The sequence below is a fragment of the Colobus angolensis genome, unplaced genomic scaffold (genome assembly GCF_000951035.1).
Source record: "Colobus angolensis palliatus isolate OR3802 unplaced genomic scaffold, Cang.pa_1.0 Scaffold122, whole genome shotgun sequence".
Classification (NCBI taxonomy): Eukaryota; Metazoa; Chordata; class Mammalia; order Primates; family Cercopithecidae; genus Colobus; species Colobus angolensis.
In genome coordinates, this window is record NW_012113364.1 from 5,990,991 (window position 1) to 6,008,443 (window position 17,453).

At 43.5% G+C, this 17,453-nt stretch overlaps 1 protein-coding gene across 1 annotated transcript in view; it reads right to left on the reverse strand.

Annotated features, from left to right (window-relative positions):
- LOC105504691 (S-adenosyl-L-methionine-dependent tRNA 4-demethylwyosine synthase) overlaps positions 1-17,453 on the reverse strand; it is a 279,094-nt gene that overhangs the window by 214,220 nt on the left and 47,421 nt on the right. The gene's annotated exons all lie outside the window — the stretch shown is intronic.

The following is a 17,453-nucleotide window of genomic DNA, read 5'->3' on the forward strand; positions in this document are numbered from 1 at the left end:
AAAAAAAAAAAAAAAAGCCACATTAAGTCCTATCTGTCCTAAAAGTCAGCATTCCAAATTACTAAATATAATCAAAATGCAAGGCAAATGAACATTTTTGCTTCCAGTAATAGAGTTCTTAATTACATACTACTGGATGGAGCTGAAAAAATTCATAAACAAACATCAATCATTTGTTCTTATAATAAATGTAATTAGTTTAATGCTAGGCCTTTTATACAAATAAAAAGCCTCCAGTTATTATTTTGTTAAGATAGTTTAAAATAGAAGGAATCCTTTGCCTTTTGTTTTCCGATATGAGGCTTCCCTACGTTGCCCAGGCTGGTCTCAAACTCCTGGGCTCAAGTGATCCTCCCGCCTCAGCTACCCAAGTAGTTTGTTTTTTTAATCTAAAAGCAAAGGTGTGAGCTTGATAAAGAAGTCTTGTGATGAAGCAAAACGAACAAATCTCAACCTTGAAAGCATTTAAATTCTCTGAAGCAATTCTATAGCAAGTCTCTCTAATTCCTCCACAAATCATGCAAAAAATTGATAAGAGATGGCAGTATTTGCCCTCAAAAGCCTCTGTCACCACAAAACATCACCAGCTTATTTGCTTAACCCAAAGGCCAGATAAATCCAAAACTGGACGCAGGCCCATGACACTGGCCTCTGACCACTGTGCCCAAAGCACCACAGACACCCTCTTGGGGTTTTAAACAGAGACTTCTGGCCCCTACAAAATGAACAGACTCCAAAGGACGGCCATGGAATACTGTCCCTGTCCCTTCACTACAGAAAGTATCTACTATAAAATGCGAGTGTTGCAACCCCAGAGTCAGTCATAAGAGCTATGATTAAACATCTTGAGCGCTCGGGACAAACAAAATTCATCATTCCTCCCCTCTAAGGCAGCTCAATCCTATCTTCCATATGCAGTAGTAACTTCGTTTCTGAAAAGAAATGTAATGGTTTATAACACTCCGCAAGGGAGTTTAATGCACCATTCAAATTCTAACTCTAATCTGCTAGGTGCAGAGACTGTTTACTCTCTGCCCAGAATATAACAATATAACAACCATGTAAGACCCATATAGTTTTGTGTATTTATTCATTTATAGTTCTTACGTGGCCTAAACAGAAATAAGTAAGATCCCAGAATCAGCCAACCTTGATCTCTTCCTCTCCTGTACCATCCCATTTAAAGATGAGTGGCCAAATTCTGTAACCACATAACCAGCCCAATCTGGTTCAATTACGTGTAGTAAACTTGTAAGCTGTATTTCAGCTGCCATGAACCCCCAGGTTGTAAGTCAGGTAACTCGAGCACAGATGAACCCAGTGTGCCCAATGTGTGACACCAGAGGCAATCAGAACTAAAAAGTCAACCACAGGCAGAACCAAAGGGCTCAGATTAGGGAAAAGAGAATTAAGAAGCAAGCCTCGGCATCACCTCAGGGCATGTGCCAATCAGATCATGTCTTGGCATCACCTCACGGCATGCTCCAATCAAATCACACCTCCTGGCATCACTTCGTTGCAAGATCCCATCAGATCACACTTCACTAATTATACTGCCTCATGGTAATCCCTCTGCCTATAAAACCTGCCCCAGCCTCTAGCTCAGGGAGACAGATTTGAGTGTTTCTTCCTATCTCCTTGCCAGTCGACTTCCAATAAAGCCTTTCTTTTTTCCAAAGCCAGTGCCATGGTACTGGTTTCTATTTACATCCAGCAGTGAGCCCATTGCCCAGTAAAACAGTTCTAGGGTTTCATTTCCTAACATAACTGTTCTCTCCACCTACAATGCCACCGTTCTTGTCCACGGCCTTGATTTCTCCTAAGGGACGATAGCAAAAGCCAAACTAAATGGTCTCCCTGTTTCCAACCTCCACTTCCATTCCTCCCATCTCCCATACCCATCACACTTGCCTTGAAACAAAACTCATGTCCTAGCCAAGCTGCAGTGGCCTGACATGCAAACAGGAAAGGCAATTACGAGCCAACTTCCTAAGCACTTATGAAAATGGAAATGAAGGCCAGGCGCGGTGGCTCAAGCCTGTAATCCCAGCACTTTGGGAGGCCAAGACGGGCGGATCACGAGGTCAGGAGATCGAGACCATCCTGGCTAACACAGTGAAACCCCGTCTCTACTAAAAAAATACAAAAACTAGCCGGGCGAGGTGGCGGGTGCCTGTAGTCCCAGCTACTCGGGAGGCTGAGGCAGGAGAATGGCGTGAACCCGGGAGGAGGAGCTTGCAGTGAGCTGAGATCCAGCCACTGCACTCCAGCCTGGGCGACAGAGCGAGACTCTGTCTCAAAAAAAAAGGAAATGGCAATGAATACACAAAACGTTCTTTATAAACCGACAGGACTACATGAATCTTATAGAATAATAGGAATAAAGCAGTGGTACTAATGTTTTTTGTTTGTTTGTTTTTGTTTTAAATATCATACAATACTGGTTGGGTACAGTGGCTCATGCATGTAAACCCAGGACTTTGGGAGACCAAGGCAGGAAGATTTGGTTGAGCCAAGGAGTTGGAAACCAGCCTGGGCGACAGAGTGAGATCCCAGCTCTACAAAAAAAACAATTTTTTTTTTTTTTTTGGAGACGGTGTCTCACTCTGTCGCCCAGACTGGAGTGCAGCAGCATGATCCCAGCTCACCACAAGCTCCGCCTCCTGGGTTCACATCATTCTCCTGCCTCAGCCTCCCGAGTAGTTGAGACTACAGGTGCCTGCCACCACATCCAGTTAATTTTTTTTGTATTTTTTTTTAGTAGAGACGGGGTTTCACCGTGTTAGCCAGGATGGTCTCGATCTCCCGACCTCGTGATTCACCCGCCTCGGCCTCCCAAAGAGCTGGGATTACAGGCGTGAGCCACTGCAGCTGGCAAATGTTTTTTAATTAGCCAGGTGTGGTGGCATGTGCCTGTCATCCGAGCTACTTGGGAGGCTGAGGTGGCAGAATCACTTGAGCCCAGGAGTTCAAGGCTGTGGTGAGCTATGATCACAGCACTGCACTCCAGCCTGGGTTACAAAGCAAGACCCAGTCTCTAAAAGTAAAAAAATTAAAACAAAAAAAAAATCATACAATACTACTTAATTCATTTTGATACCATCATCCCAGAAACCACAGTACCACCCGATTTTGCCTACGATAAAAACAAGGCAAAAAACTGATTTGCTAAAGACTTTAAAATGCTATATAGTTGGAAACTGACAAACAGGAGTTATACAAGAAACAAGCTTTTTTACCAAAACATACATTTCTCCCAGGAAAGAGTCTTTCTGATTGTTTGATCCTTTTTTCTACCATCATGTGATTCCTTTTCTTATCAATTCCTATAGAAAAGGTTGGCGAGGCTGGGAGTGGTGGCTCACATTTGCAATCCTAGCACTTTGGGAGGCGGAGGTGGGTGGATCACCTGAGGTCAGGAGTTTGAGATCAGCCTGGCCAACATGGTGAAACCCCATCTCTACTAAAAATACAAAAATTAGCTGGGTGTGGTGGCAAAGGCCTGTAATTTCGGCTACTGGGGAGGCTGAGGCACAAGAATCACTTGAACCTGGGAGGCAGAGGTTGCAACGAGCCGAGATGGTACCACTGTACTCCAGCCTGGGCAACAGACTCTGTCTCAAATAAAAGATTGGCTATAGAATGCCCAAATTCTCTAGAGGTCATTTTTCTAGACAGTCAACCTGGCTAGGCCTGGAGCCATGCCCGCATAAGGTGGGCATTCAGAAAACGTTGGTTGAATAAATGAAGAAATGCCTCCAAACTATCAGACAGCTATTTCTAGACCTGGAAATTTAGACCACACTTCTTTCAGTAACTAATTCTAAACCTGGTAACTTTCAATATTAAAAACTCAGGTTGGACGTGGTGGCTCATGCCTGTAATCCCAGCACTTTGGGAGGCTAAGGCGGGCAGATCACTTGGGGCTCAGGAGTTCAAGACCAGCCTGTCCAACATGATGAAACCCCACCACAACTAAAAATAAAAAAATCAGCCAGGTGTGGTGACATGCGCTTGTGGTCCCAGCTACTCAGAAGGCTGAGGCAGAAGAATCACTTGAATCTGGGAGGCGGAGGTTGCAGTGAGCTGAGATCACACCTGGGCAACAAAGCAAGACTCCATCTCAAAAGAGAAAAAGAAAAAAAAAAAAACTCTTCTTTATGTTTAATTATACATGAAGTAGAGTTTTAATATTAATCTAAACTAATAAAATTATATCACTGAAAAGGAGTCACAGTAAAAAAAAAAATTAATATTTAATAACTTGTGCTGTAATTTAACCCCACATTTAGAATCCTATTTCTTTAATAAATGAATCTCCAACATATCACTCACTGGTCATGGTTCAGTTTTAAAATGACCAATTTTCACCATTACTCAAAGATTTTGTATATACTGCATTCTAAAATGCCTTTTGAACTTGTGGAAAAGCAGTGTGCCCAAGCGTGTCAAGAGCTTTACTCTGACACAGTAATTCTATTTTGGATAATCTACCTTAACAAGATAACGTGGGGACTCATTGTTAAGTGCTCCTAGCTACAGAGACCATGGTGAGTCAAGACAGTTTAAGGGCAGCATATTGGGCTTGAAAGGATATCACCTCCTGTTTCTAGGTGAAGTAAACACTCCAAAGCCTTAAAAATAATTCTGAAACTAGCTTCCTGTTATTCCACTGCAATACCAATAGAACTTTATAATCAGAACTGGACATACTGAGATCCTTCTGCAATTTAAATAGCTGGTAAATTGAAATGTTTCTCCAGTGAGTAACTGTCAGGCATTTGCCATTTATTTCCAAAATTAATGATGCTGATGTTAGTGTTTGTCTGCTTAGCCAGAACATTGCTGTGGGGAGTATTTAGCAACATTTATTTACTGCAGGAAAAAAAAAAAAAAGTAGCAATAGGCTTTACAAATCACAACATAAGAGACACAGAAAATAAACAATATAAAAATTACCAGGCTCCTCCTGACTCGTGGTTCTCTAAACACTACAACTTCTCTTCTGAGAACCACCCTTCCCTGGGGAGACAGCCAAGAGGAGTGACATAGACAGATGGAGTCCAGGCTTGAACCCGTCAATTTACCAGCCACCTGACGATGGACAAATTGCTTAACCTAAGCCTCAGTTGCTTATCTGTGAAATGCTAAATTGCAGATAATAATAGTATGATTATCTCAAGGTCACTGTGAGGACTGAGTGAGATAATCTAGTCTGTATTTTGATTTCTCCTTTTTTCCTTTATTTTTTGAGACAGGGTTGTCTCAGGCTATTGCCTAGGCTAGAGTACAGAGGCACAATCTCAGCTCACTGAAACCTCTTTCTCTCAGGTTCAAGCAATTCTCCTGCCTCAGCCTCCTGAGTAGCTGGGATTACAAGCGTGTGCCACCACGTCCAGCTAACTTTTGTATTTTTAGTAGAAATGAAGTTTCGCCATGTTTGCTAGGCTGATCTTGAACTCCAGACCTCAGGTGATCCACCAGCCTCAGCCTCCCAAAGTGCTGGGATTACAGGCATAAACCACTGCACCCAGCCTCCTAGTATTTTAAACCTACACTGGAACTCTCCTCTCTCCCCACACCCCCAACCCCTTCTCCTATTCAATCAAATCACATTGCCTCCCACTGCCTTCAGGAGAAAGCTCTGCCCTCCACTGCAGGACTTGAGAAGCCTCTAGGATCTTACCCCGTCTTCCTTCTCTATGTCACAGCTCCACACATCCCTACCCCTACTCAACTCTAGGCACACCAAACTGTTTAGGGTTTCCCAAACATGCCACCCCTAACACCCCATTCCCCTGACATCTCCATCTGTCTCCCTAACATTCCAGTGTTTCAAAGTCTAGTGCTCTAGTTCTTAGAAACTACTCTCATCCTTCAAATTATCTTCAGTCCTAGAAGTCTTAGATATTACTACAAAGGGAGGGAAGCAGAATACCATGGTGGTGTTTTGGTAGGACCAAATCTATTCTATTTGAAGACATATTTCTTATATAAGTTAATATTATATTCTAATTATTAACTATTATAGTTAATATATTCTAATTATATTGGAATAATAGTTAATATATTCTAATTTTAATTATATATACTAATAACATATAATTATATCAGAATAATTACTTAATATTATATTCTAATTCTAGTTATATATAATATTATGCTAATATACAATTATATTAGAATAATTAGTTAATATGTTCTAATTCTAATTATATAATTATCATATAATTCTAATATGATTATATACTTGCTATATAATTAATTCTAATATGATTATATAATGGTTATACAATTAATTCTAATATAATTATATAATTGTTATACAATTAATTCTAAAATGATTATATATTAATTCTAATAGAATTAGAATATAATTAGAATTAGAATATAATATTATATAAAAATATATTAATTACTATACAAGAAAATACAATGTGGCTGGATTAACTGTTTTAATCTACATAAGAACTTTACAAGGCAGATACTATTATCTCCCACATTACAAATGAGAAAATGGAAGCACAGAGGGGTAAAATAATTTGTCCACATACACAAGCTGAGACATATGACTCCATGAAAGTTAGTATTACTCAAAAACCAGTCTTACAATGACAGTGCTTCAGCCCAACTCTTAAGCACTGGCACATATCCCCAACAGTAACAACTAAGGCAACTTCATGTGGTGTGTCATGGATGATCATGTGGAAAGCACTCGGAGAATGTGTGTGAACCAGCCCCAAAGAAAATGCCAGAAAAAGCCAGGCTCAGTGGCTCACACCTGTAATCCCAGCACTTTGGGAGGCTGAGGCAGGTGGATCACCTGAGGTCAGGAGTTCAAGACCAGCCTGGCCAACATGGCGAGGCGCTGTCTCTACTAAAAATACAAAAATTAGCCAGGCATGGTGGCAGGCGCTTATAATCCCAGTTACTCATGAGGCTGAGGCAAGAGAATTGCATGAACCTGGGAGGCGGGGGTTGCCGTGAGACGATATTTTGCCACTGCACTCCAGCCTGGGCGACACAGCGAGACTCTCAAAAAAAAAAAAAGAAAGAAAGAAAAGAAAAGAAAAAAGAAAATGCCAGAAAAAGAAAAGAAAAAGAAAAGCCAAGCAGTAAAACCTCCATTGCCAAGTTTAGTATCCCATATCCCATATAAATCGAAAACAAGATCTATTTGAACACTCTGCTGTAACCTAACAATTATGAAAAACGAAAACTGACAGCTTATTTTCGTGTCATACTAAAGTTGGAAAAAAATAGGTACTTTTCCCAAAGATCTGATGATTTTATGAGAGATTTTTATGAGAAAGTTGAAATATCATAAACCAGCTGCTTAAAGCCCATAAAGCCCAAATTCATTACATTTCAAAAAATAATGTACATGGACGTCCGAAACCTTCATTAATGTTTTCTCCAGTGCCCTCTAATGGCCATAAGATGAAAAAGCAAAGAAAAATACATACCCATAAATTACCCCAAACTCTTCATCCACTATAAACAAAGTTTTTAATTTTTTTTTTTTTTTTGAGATAGGATCTCGCTCTATCACCCAGGCTGGAGTGCAGTGGCATGATCTTGGCTCACTACAACCTCCACCTCCCAGGCTCAAGCGATCCTCCCACCTCAGCCTCCCAGTAGCTGGAATTACAGGCATGCACCATCACACCCAGCTAATTTTTGTATTTTTTGTAGAGATGGGGTTTCGTCATGTTGCCCAGGCTGGTCTCAAACTCCTGAGCTCAAGCGATCCACCTACCTAGGCTTCCCAAAGTGCTGGGATTACAGGCATGAGCCACTGCGCCCAGCTAAACAAAGCTTTTAAATAAAGCTTAACCTGGCAGAAAATACAAAAATCTCTAAATTAGCTATCTCATGCATCATTTTAAGACAATTTCACCGATGAAAATTACTCAGATTTTTAATTAAGAGTCATAACATTACACATTCACTTTGACCCAGGATATCAATATGGGGAATGTGTAAATGTAGGAAAATATTCAAACATCTTTTAAAAGTAAGAAAGGTCTCAGACCAGTGTTAATTATAAGAGCAGAAAACTTGAAAGCACATCAAATGACCAACTCTAAGAAAATGTATAAGCAAATTTAAAACGTCTAAGCAAGGCCAGGCCAGGTGGCTCACGCCTGTCATCCTAGCACTTTGCGAGGCCGAGGCAGTGGATCACTTGAGGTCAGGAGTTCAAAATCACCCTGGCCAACATGGTGAAAACCCCATCTCTACAAAAAATACAAAAATTAGGCAGGCATGGTGGCACATGCCTGTAATCCCAGCTACTCGGGAGGCTGGGATGGGAGAAATGCTTGAACCCAGGAGGCGGAGGTTGCAGTGAGCCAAGATCGCACCACTGCACTCCAGCCTGGGCGATGCAGCGAGACTCCATTTCAAAAAAAAAAAAATTGGCCGGGCGCGGTGGCTCACGCCTGCCATCCCAGCATTTTGGGAGGCCAAGGCAGGTGGATCACGAGGTCAAGGGATCGACACCATCCTGGCTAATACAGTGAAATCCCATCTCCACTTAAAAATACCAAAAAATTAGCCAGGCGTGGTGGCGGGCGCCTGTAATCACAGCTACTCGGGAGACTGAGGCAGGAGAATGGCGTGAACCCGGGACGTGGAGCTTGCAGTGAGCTGAGATTGCACCACTGCACTCCAGCCTGGGTGACAGAGCAAGACTCCGTCTCAAAACAAACAAACAAACAAACAAAATTATACTGACCAGAGGACAATGGGAGCCTCGGACTTAAGAACAATAGAACCAGTTGGGCACAGTGGCTCACACCTGTAATCCCAGCACTTTGGGAGGCCGAGGAGGGCAGATCACAAGATCAGGAGATCAAGACCATCCTGGCTAACACGGTGAAACGCCATCTCTACTAAAAACACAAAAACTTAGGGGGTGTGTGGTGGCATGCACCTGTAGTTCCAGCTGCTTGGGAGGCTGAGGCAAGAGAATAGCTCAAATCTGGAAGGTGGAGGTTGCAGTGAGCGAGATAGCGCCACTGCACTCCAGTCTGGGCGACAGAGTGAAACTCCGTCTCAAAAAAAAAAAGCAAGATTCCATCTCAAAAAAAAAAGAAAGAAAGAAAGAAATGTTTCACAGGAAAAGAAAAAAGGCAAATGAACAATAAACACAAAATGCATCCAATCTCACAATTTTAAAAATGCAAATTAACACAAAGCTACTATTTTTCAGATTGGCAAGATTTGAAAGACTGATAACACCTCGGATGTACAGAAACAGGTACTCTCAATTCTCTTCTACAATGGAAGCAGAAGGGAAACTTTTTGCAACTTTTACAAGGCAATTTGGAAATATTAAAACTACAAATTCCCTTTGATGCCAGAATTTCAATTTTAGGAATTTACTCTTCAGATAAGTTTATATCAGCCACAAAAAAAATATGAGCAAGAGTATCCATTACAAAAATGAAAAAACACCTCAATGTTAATGAACAAGAGCCAAATAAATTGTGGGACATCATAACGAACTACCTTAAAATGAACCTTATATTGAATTTATCTAATATGACAGGACCAGAAAACTGTCATGTTAAAGGGAAAGAAAAGCAGTCTGCAGACCAGGAGTACAAAATGATCCCATTCATGTAGCCAAAAAACAAAATTATAACAAAACATAAATGTGTTTATAAAAGGCAATAAAATACCTGGAAGAATATTGTCAAACTGAAAACTGTGGTTACTATGAAAAGCGGATCCAGGAAAAACAGGAACAGAGGACTGCTGTCTGTGAAATTTTTAAACACATGTAAACAGGGTTTTAAATTAAAGGAGGCCAGGCGCAGTGGCTCATGACTGTAATCCCAGCACTTTGGGAGGCCAAGGCAGGTGGATCACTTGAGGCCAGGAGTTTGACATCAGCCTGGCCAACATGGCAAAACCCCATCTGTACTAAAAAAATACAAAAAATAGCCAGGTGTGGTGGCATATATCTGTAATTCCAGCTACTCAGGAGGTTGAGGCAGGAGAATCACTTGAACCCAGAAGGAGAAGGTTGCAGTGAGCTGAGATCGCATCACTGCACTCCGGCCTGGGCAACAGAGCAAGATTCTATCTCAAAAAAAAAACAAAAAATAAAAAGTAATTAATTAAATGAGACTACAAAGAGAAGATCAGATCAAGTTAAAATTTCTCAAAGAAGTATCTGAGAAACAGTTTTACAACATTAAAAATGGCTCCAGCGGCCGGGTGCAGTGGCTCACACCTGTAATCCCAGCATTTTGGGAGGCCGAGGCAGGCAGATCATGAGGTCAGGAGTTCAAGACCAGCCTGGCCAAGACAGTGAAACCCTGTCTCTACTAAAAATACAAAAATTAGCCGGGCATGGTGGCAGGTGCCTGTAATCCCAGCTTATCAGGAGGCTGAGGCAGGGAACTGCTTGAACCCCGGAGGCGGAGGTTGCACTGAGCCAAGATCATGCTACTGCACTCTAGCCTTGGTGACAGAGCAAGGCTCTATCTCAAAAAAAAAAAGGCTCCCCCAGATCACGGAGATGAAAGAGTAGAAAGAATGGAGGTAATGAGACAGGGTATTTGAAGATTTCTCTGGAGAATGTTGGTAAGGTACTTTAATTTCTCTCCACTCCCTCAAAAGGAGAGAGGCTGCAGGGAGCTGTCAGCCTCTTATCTCTAGCCCCACAAGAAAAGTGCCAATCCCAGCCTCTCAAAGAAGTTGCTCTGTATCCCCCGCCCTCAGAGGGTTACAGATTGAGGTATGGCCGCCGCCCAGGAAATTTAGAAGCAAACAGATCAGCTACTTACATTAGCAAGTGAGCACTACTGCTGGGTAGGAATTGGCCTGTCCCCTCCAAATAAAGAATTCAGGAGTGTTCCCCTGACAGCAGGATGGGGGTGAGGGAAATCTCAGATCCTGACCCATTGGTCAAGTAGAGCAGAGAGCAGGTGACAGACTTCAAAAGAGAAGCCAGAGAGACAGGGCACAGAGGAGGGACTAAGCAGCCATCAGTATACTTCTTGGCCAGGCATGGTGGCTCACACCTGGAATGCCAACACTTTGGGAGGCTCAGGCAGGCGGATCACCTGAGGTCAGGAGTTCAAAGCCAGCCTGGCCAACATGGTGAAACTCCGTCTCTACTAGAAATACAAAAATTAGCCAGGCGTGGTGGTACGCACCTGTAATAGCAGCTACTCAAGAGGCTTACACAGGAGAATCGCTTGAACCTGGGAGGCAGAGGTTGCAGTGAGCTGAGATTGTGCCACTGCACCCCAGCCTGGATGAGACAGCAAGATTCTACCTCAAAAAAAAAAACAAAGGCATACTTCTCTACTGCCGGGAAATGGGCTCGAAAAAGAAGTACACCTCTCAGCTTCTCAGAGTACATTTTGCTCAGGGCAAGGGACTTGCCAGGGAGATGGTCACAGAAGGTATCTCCTAAGAAGCCATGAAAATATTCCCTGGAAAGAGAGTCAACTCAAAACACATGACTGGGAGACAGAGCACAAAGACATCTATGACAGCAGTGATCAAGTAAGAACTTTCCCACTTTTCTTTTTTTTTGAGACAGGGTCTTACACCCGTCATCCAGACTGGAGGGCAGCGACACGATCACAGCTCACTACAACCTCTGTCTCCCAGGCTCAAGCGATTCTCCTGCCTCACCCTCCCGAGTAGCTGGGATTACAGGCGCCATCACACCTGGCTAATTTTTGCTGTTGTATTTTTGGTAGAGACAGGGTTTCGCCATGTTGCCCATGCTGGTCTCAAACTCCTGAGCTCAAGTGATCCATCCATCTCAGCCTCCCAAAGTGCTGAGATTACATGCGTGATTCAGCACGCCCGGATTACTTCTCTTTATCTGTCCTGCCTCCCTGCAGCTGCTCCCAAACCCTATGGAGATCCAAAACAGCAGCTAACAAATAGGCTGGGTGACAGAGTGAGACCCTGTCTCCAAAAATAAAAAATAAAAATAAAACCAAAAAATCCACTGCAAATTTCCCAAAATGTCCAAACAATGGTCTTCTCTCTTTGATCCAAGACTAAAATTTACAAAATGCATTTGGGGTTTTTTTTCATTGTCTCTTTTTTTTCTGAGACAGAGTCTCGCTCTGTCGCCCAGGCTGGAGTGCAGTGGCGCAATCTCGGCTCACTGTAAGCTCCGCCTCCTGGGTTCACGCCATTCTCCTGCCTCAGTCTCCAGAGTAACTGGGACTACAGGCGCCTGCCACCACGCCCAGCTAATTTTTTCAATTTTTAATAGAGATGGGGTTTCACGGTGTTAGCCAGGATGGTCTCGATCTCCTGACCTCGTGATCCACCTGCCTCGGCCTCCCAAACTGCCGGGATGACAGGCGTGAGCCACCGCGCCCGGTCCATTGTCTCTTTTAATCCTAGAATGGTGATCGCCTCACCATGGTTTTTGTTGTTATTGTTTATGACATTGACATTTACAGAATCTAAAAGGCTTGTGGCAAATACTGGATTTGTCTGATTGTTTCCCCATAATAAGATTCAAGCCAAACATTTTTTGACACGAAACTACATAGATGATGATGTGTGTGTGTCTTGCTATATACATCAATCATATCAGGAGGAACATGGGTCCAATTTTATCAGAAACGATGATGCTAAATTTGGTTGCTTAGTATAGGTGGGAATCCCCTGATCTCTCCATTTGTAATTAGAAACTAATATGTGGGGGGTTTTCCCCACTCATTCCTCATTTCTAGTTGGTTTAGTTTGTGGGATGACATTTTGAGACACTGACTATCTATTCCCCAAAGACATTTCACACAATCCTTGCTTAAATCAATTTGTTTTGTTTTGTTTTGTTTTTGAGAAGGAATCTTGCTCTGTTGCCCAGGCTGGAGTGCAATGGTGCAATCTCAGCCCACTGCAACCTCCGCCTTCCAGGTTCGAGTGACTCTCCTGCCTCAACCTCCCCAGTAGCTGGGACTACACATGTGTGCCACCACGCCTGGCTCATTTTTGTATTTTTAGTAGAGACGGGGGGTTTCACTATGTTGGCCAGACTGGTCTCGAACTCCTGACCACAGGTGATCTGCTCACCTCAGCCTCCCAAAAGTACTGGGATTACAGGCGTGAGCCACCGTACCCGGCTGAATCCTTACTTAAATCAGTTATTACACTAGGAATTGCAAACAGCTGATTTTCTAATTATCTCATGCCTTACATGGTTAGTATCTAGAAGCCTTCTCCTACACAACATGCCTCCTGTTTGAGCCGCACACAGACAGAATTTTTTTTTTTTTTGAGATGGAGTCTTACCCTGTCGCCTAGGCTGGAGTGCAATGGCACAATCTAGCTCCGCCTCCCGGGTTCAAGTGATTCTCCTATCTCAGCCTCCCGAGTAGCTGCGATTACAGGTATACGCCACCATGCCCAGCTAATTTTTGTATTTTTCGTAGAGACCGGGTTTCACCATGTTGGCCAGGCTGGTCTCGAACTCCTGACCTCAGGTGATCCGCCTGCCTCAGCCTCCCAAAGTGCTGGGATTACAGGGATGAGCCACCACACCTGGCCACATATATCTGGTCTTTGACCCCGGTTCTTGATACATAGCTTCAGAAAACCTTGGCATTTCCTAAGTAATAGATTCAGGATGAAGGCTGATCACCAGAAAGAAATCACATGATTAGAGGATTAGAATTTAGGGCCAGGCTGACCTTTGAGGAAAAGAAGTTCACTGGAGATCGAGCTTAATCAACTACCAAATGATTTAACCAATCGTGCTTGCATGATGGGACACCAACAAAAACCCTGGACACTAAAGCTCAGTGGGGCTTCCTGGTTGAGGAACACACTGATGTGCCTGGATTCCCAGAGGAGGGGACACAGAAGCTCCATGTCTCTTCCTCATGCCCACTCCCTGGACCTTGCCCGAGAGTATGTCTTCCATTTGACCGTTTCTGATCTGTGGCCTTTATAATAAAACTGCATCCTAGATCAGCCCGGGCAACATGGCGAGACCTTGTCTCTACAAAAAAATTAAAAATGTTCTTGGCGTGTTGGTGCATGTCTGTAGTCCCAGCTACTCGGGAGGCCAAGATGGGAGGATCCCTTGAGCCCAGGATTTCAAGGTTGCAGTGAGCCATGATCACACCACTGTACTTCAGCCTGGATGAAGGAGTGAGATCCTGTCTCAAAAACATCAAAAAACAAAAACCAAACCAGCAATCTTAAGTATAGAGCTTTTGGGAAGTTCTGTGAGTCATTCCTGCAGAAAAGTAGGTAGCTGTGAGACTTCCACCTGGTATCTGAAGTCAGGGTAGTCTTCTAGAGGACTGTGCCCTAAACCTGTGCAGTCAGACACTAACTCTGGGTAAGACATATCAGAACTGAACTGAATTACAAGGTACCCATTTGGTGCCAGAGAATCGATGTCAGAACATGCTAAGTCCTTTCAGTGAACATAGCTAGAAAATACCATTTATATATACACACACACACATATATATATGCATATTTAAACTAAGTTTGCAAATGTAAGTGCACATTTTTAAAAATCTTAAGTCCATATCAGCCTCCAAATCAAATCCAACACTACTTGGAAATCACAGTAATGCATATCAATCCACCATAGTGTTATTCAGAGCCACACAACAACATTCTATTGTGTGGATATACCATGCTTTTTTCAACCAGTATTGGACACAGTTGTTTGCTATGTATGCTGCAATGCATAAGGCTGTGGAAATACTGTTTTGCATTAATGAAGCTGTATCTTTAAGGCAAATTCATACAACTGGGCCTGCTGGATAATGGATAAATGCCTATGTGACTTTGGTAAAAACTGTCAAAAGCCCTTCCATACAGGCTAGACCATCCTGGACTCCCACCTGCAAGATATGAGTGCCTGTTTACTCACATTCTCGCCTAACTGAGTATGTCATCCAGCTTTTGAGTTTTGGTTATTATACTCTGAAAGGTGAGAAATGTTTATCAGTGTAGTTTTCATTTGTATTTCTCTTATTACAAGTAAAGTTAAGCATCTTTTCATGTTTAAATCTCTTTGTAGAGCCATTTCTGAGAAATTCTTATTCATGTGTTTTGCCAATCTTTTCTACTATATTTTGGTCAGCTGGAATTATAGGCATGCCATACCACACCCAGTTAATTTTGTATTTTCAGTAAAGACAGGTTTTCATCATGTTGGTCAGGCTGGTCTCGAACTCCTGACCTCAAGTGATCCACCTGCCTCAGCCTCTCAAAGTATTGGGATTACAGGTGTGAGCCACAGCAACTGGCCAGGTCTGCCTTTTTTTTTTGAGACGGAGTCTCACTCTGTTGCCCAGGCTTGAGTGCAGTGGCATGATCTCAGCTCACTGCAACCTCTGCCGCCAGGGTTCAAGAGATTCTCATGCCTCAGCCTCCCAAGTAGCTGGGACTACAGGCGCACGCCACTATGTCTGGCTAATTTTTTTTGTATTTTTTAGTAGAGATGGGGTTTCACCATGTTGGTCAGGCTGGTCTCAAGCTCCTGACCTCAAGTGATCCACCTGCCTCAGCCTCCCAAAGTGCTAGGATTACAAGCATGAGCCACCACACCCGGCCAGGTCTGCCTTTTTTTTTTTTTTGAGACAGATTCTTGCTCTGTCACCCAGGCCACAGTGCAGTGGCGCGATCTCTGCTCTCTACAAGCTCCACCTCCAGAATTCACACCATTCTCTTGCCTCAGCCTCCCGAGTAGCTGGGACTACAGGCACCCGCCACTGTGCCCAGCTAATTTTTTGTATTTTTAGTAGAGACGGGGTTTCACCGTGTTGGCCGGGATGGTCTCAATCTGACCTTGTGATCTGCCCGCCTCAGCCTCCCAAAGTGCTGGGATGACAGGCGTGAGCCACCGTGCCTGGCCCACAAACTCTGAAAACAGAAAAGGAGGGAATACTTACCTGCCCATTTTATAAAACCAACATAACCCTACCACACAGCCTGCCATCGACATTATAAGAGAATTACAGACCAGTACCTCTAACGGACATCAACACAAAACATTCCTAACCACACTATTACCACATCAGTACCTCAACACAGGAAAAAAGATCACACTTGGAATAAATGACAACTAGGCTGGTTCAACATTCAAAACAATCAGTATGGTCTAGTACATTGAGACTCCGTCGCAAAAAAAAAATAATAAGATAAAATAAAATGGATCCTGGCCCTAAACGCAAAAGCCTACAGTGTGAAGCATCGAAAAAAAAACACAGGAACTGGCCGGGCGGGGCAGCTCACGCCTGTAATCCCAGCACTTTGGGAGGCCGAAGCGGGTGGATCACCTGAGATCAGGAGATCCAGAACCACCTGGTTAACATGGTGAAACCCCGTCTCTACTAAAAATACAAAAAATGAGCCGGGCGTGGTGGTGGGTGCCTGTAATCCCAGATACTCAGGAGGCTGAGGCAGGAGAATTGCTTGAACCCAGAAGTTGGAGGTTGCAGTGAACCGAGATTGCACCGCTGCACTCCAGCCTGTCCAGCCTGGGTGACACAGCAAAACTCTATCTCAAAAAAAAAAAAAAAAAGAAAACACAGGAACTTCCACAATTAATTCCTAATTTACAAAAAATAAAAGAAAACACGGAAGAAATCTGCAGAAATTTGGTCAAAGGATGACTTCTTCTAATCATAGGATACCAAAAACCCTAAACCATAAAAGAAAAACATACAAATGGACATCATCAAAGTTGATTTCCACTTATCAAACCACAGTGATGGAGGCCGGACACAGTGACTCAGGACGCAGTGACTCAGTCCATCATCCCAGCACTTTGGGAGGCAGGTGGATCTCCTGAGGTCAGGTGTTGGGAACCAGCATGGCCAACATGGTGAAACCCCATCTCTACCAAAAATACAAAAATTAGGCGGGGCGTGGTGGCTCACACCTGTAATCCCACCACTTTGGGAGGCTGAGATGGGTGGATCACTTGAGGTCAGGAGTTCGAGACCAGCCTGGCCAACATGGTGAAATCCCGTCTCTACTAAAGATACAAAAAATTAGCTGGGCATGGTGGCACGCACCTGTAATCCCAGGTACTGGGGAGGCTGAGGCAAGAGAATCACTTGAATCTTTGAGGCGGAGGTTGCAGTGAATCGAGATTGCGCCACTGCACTCCGGCCTAGGCGACAGGGCAAGACTCCACCTCAAAAAAAAAAAAAAATGTAGCCAGGCGTGGTGATGCGTGTCTGTAGTCCCAGCTACTCGGGAAGCTGAGGCAGTAGAATGGTTTGAACCCTGGAGGCAGAGGTTGCAGTGAGCCCAGATTGCGCCATTGCACTGCAGCCTGGGGGACAGAGACTCCATCTTCAAAAAAAAAAGACAGTGAGGCCGGACGCAGTGGCTCAAGCCTGTAATCCCAGCACTTTGGGAGGCCGAGACGGGCGGAGCACAAGGTCAGGAGATCGAGACCATCCTGGCTAACACGGTGAAACCCC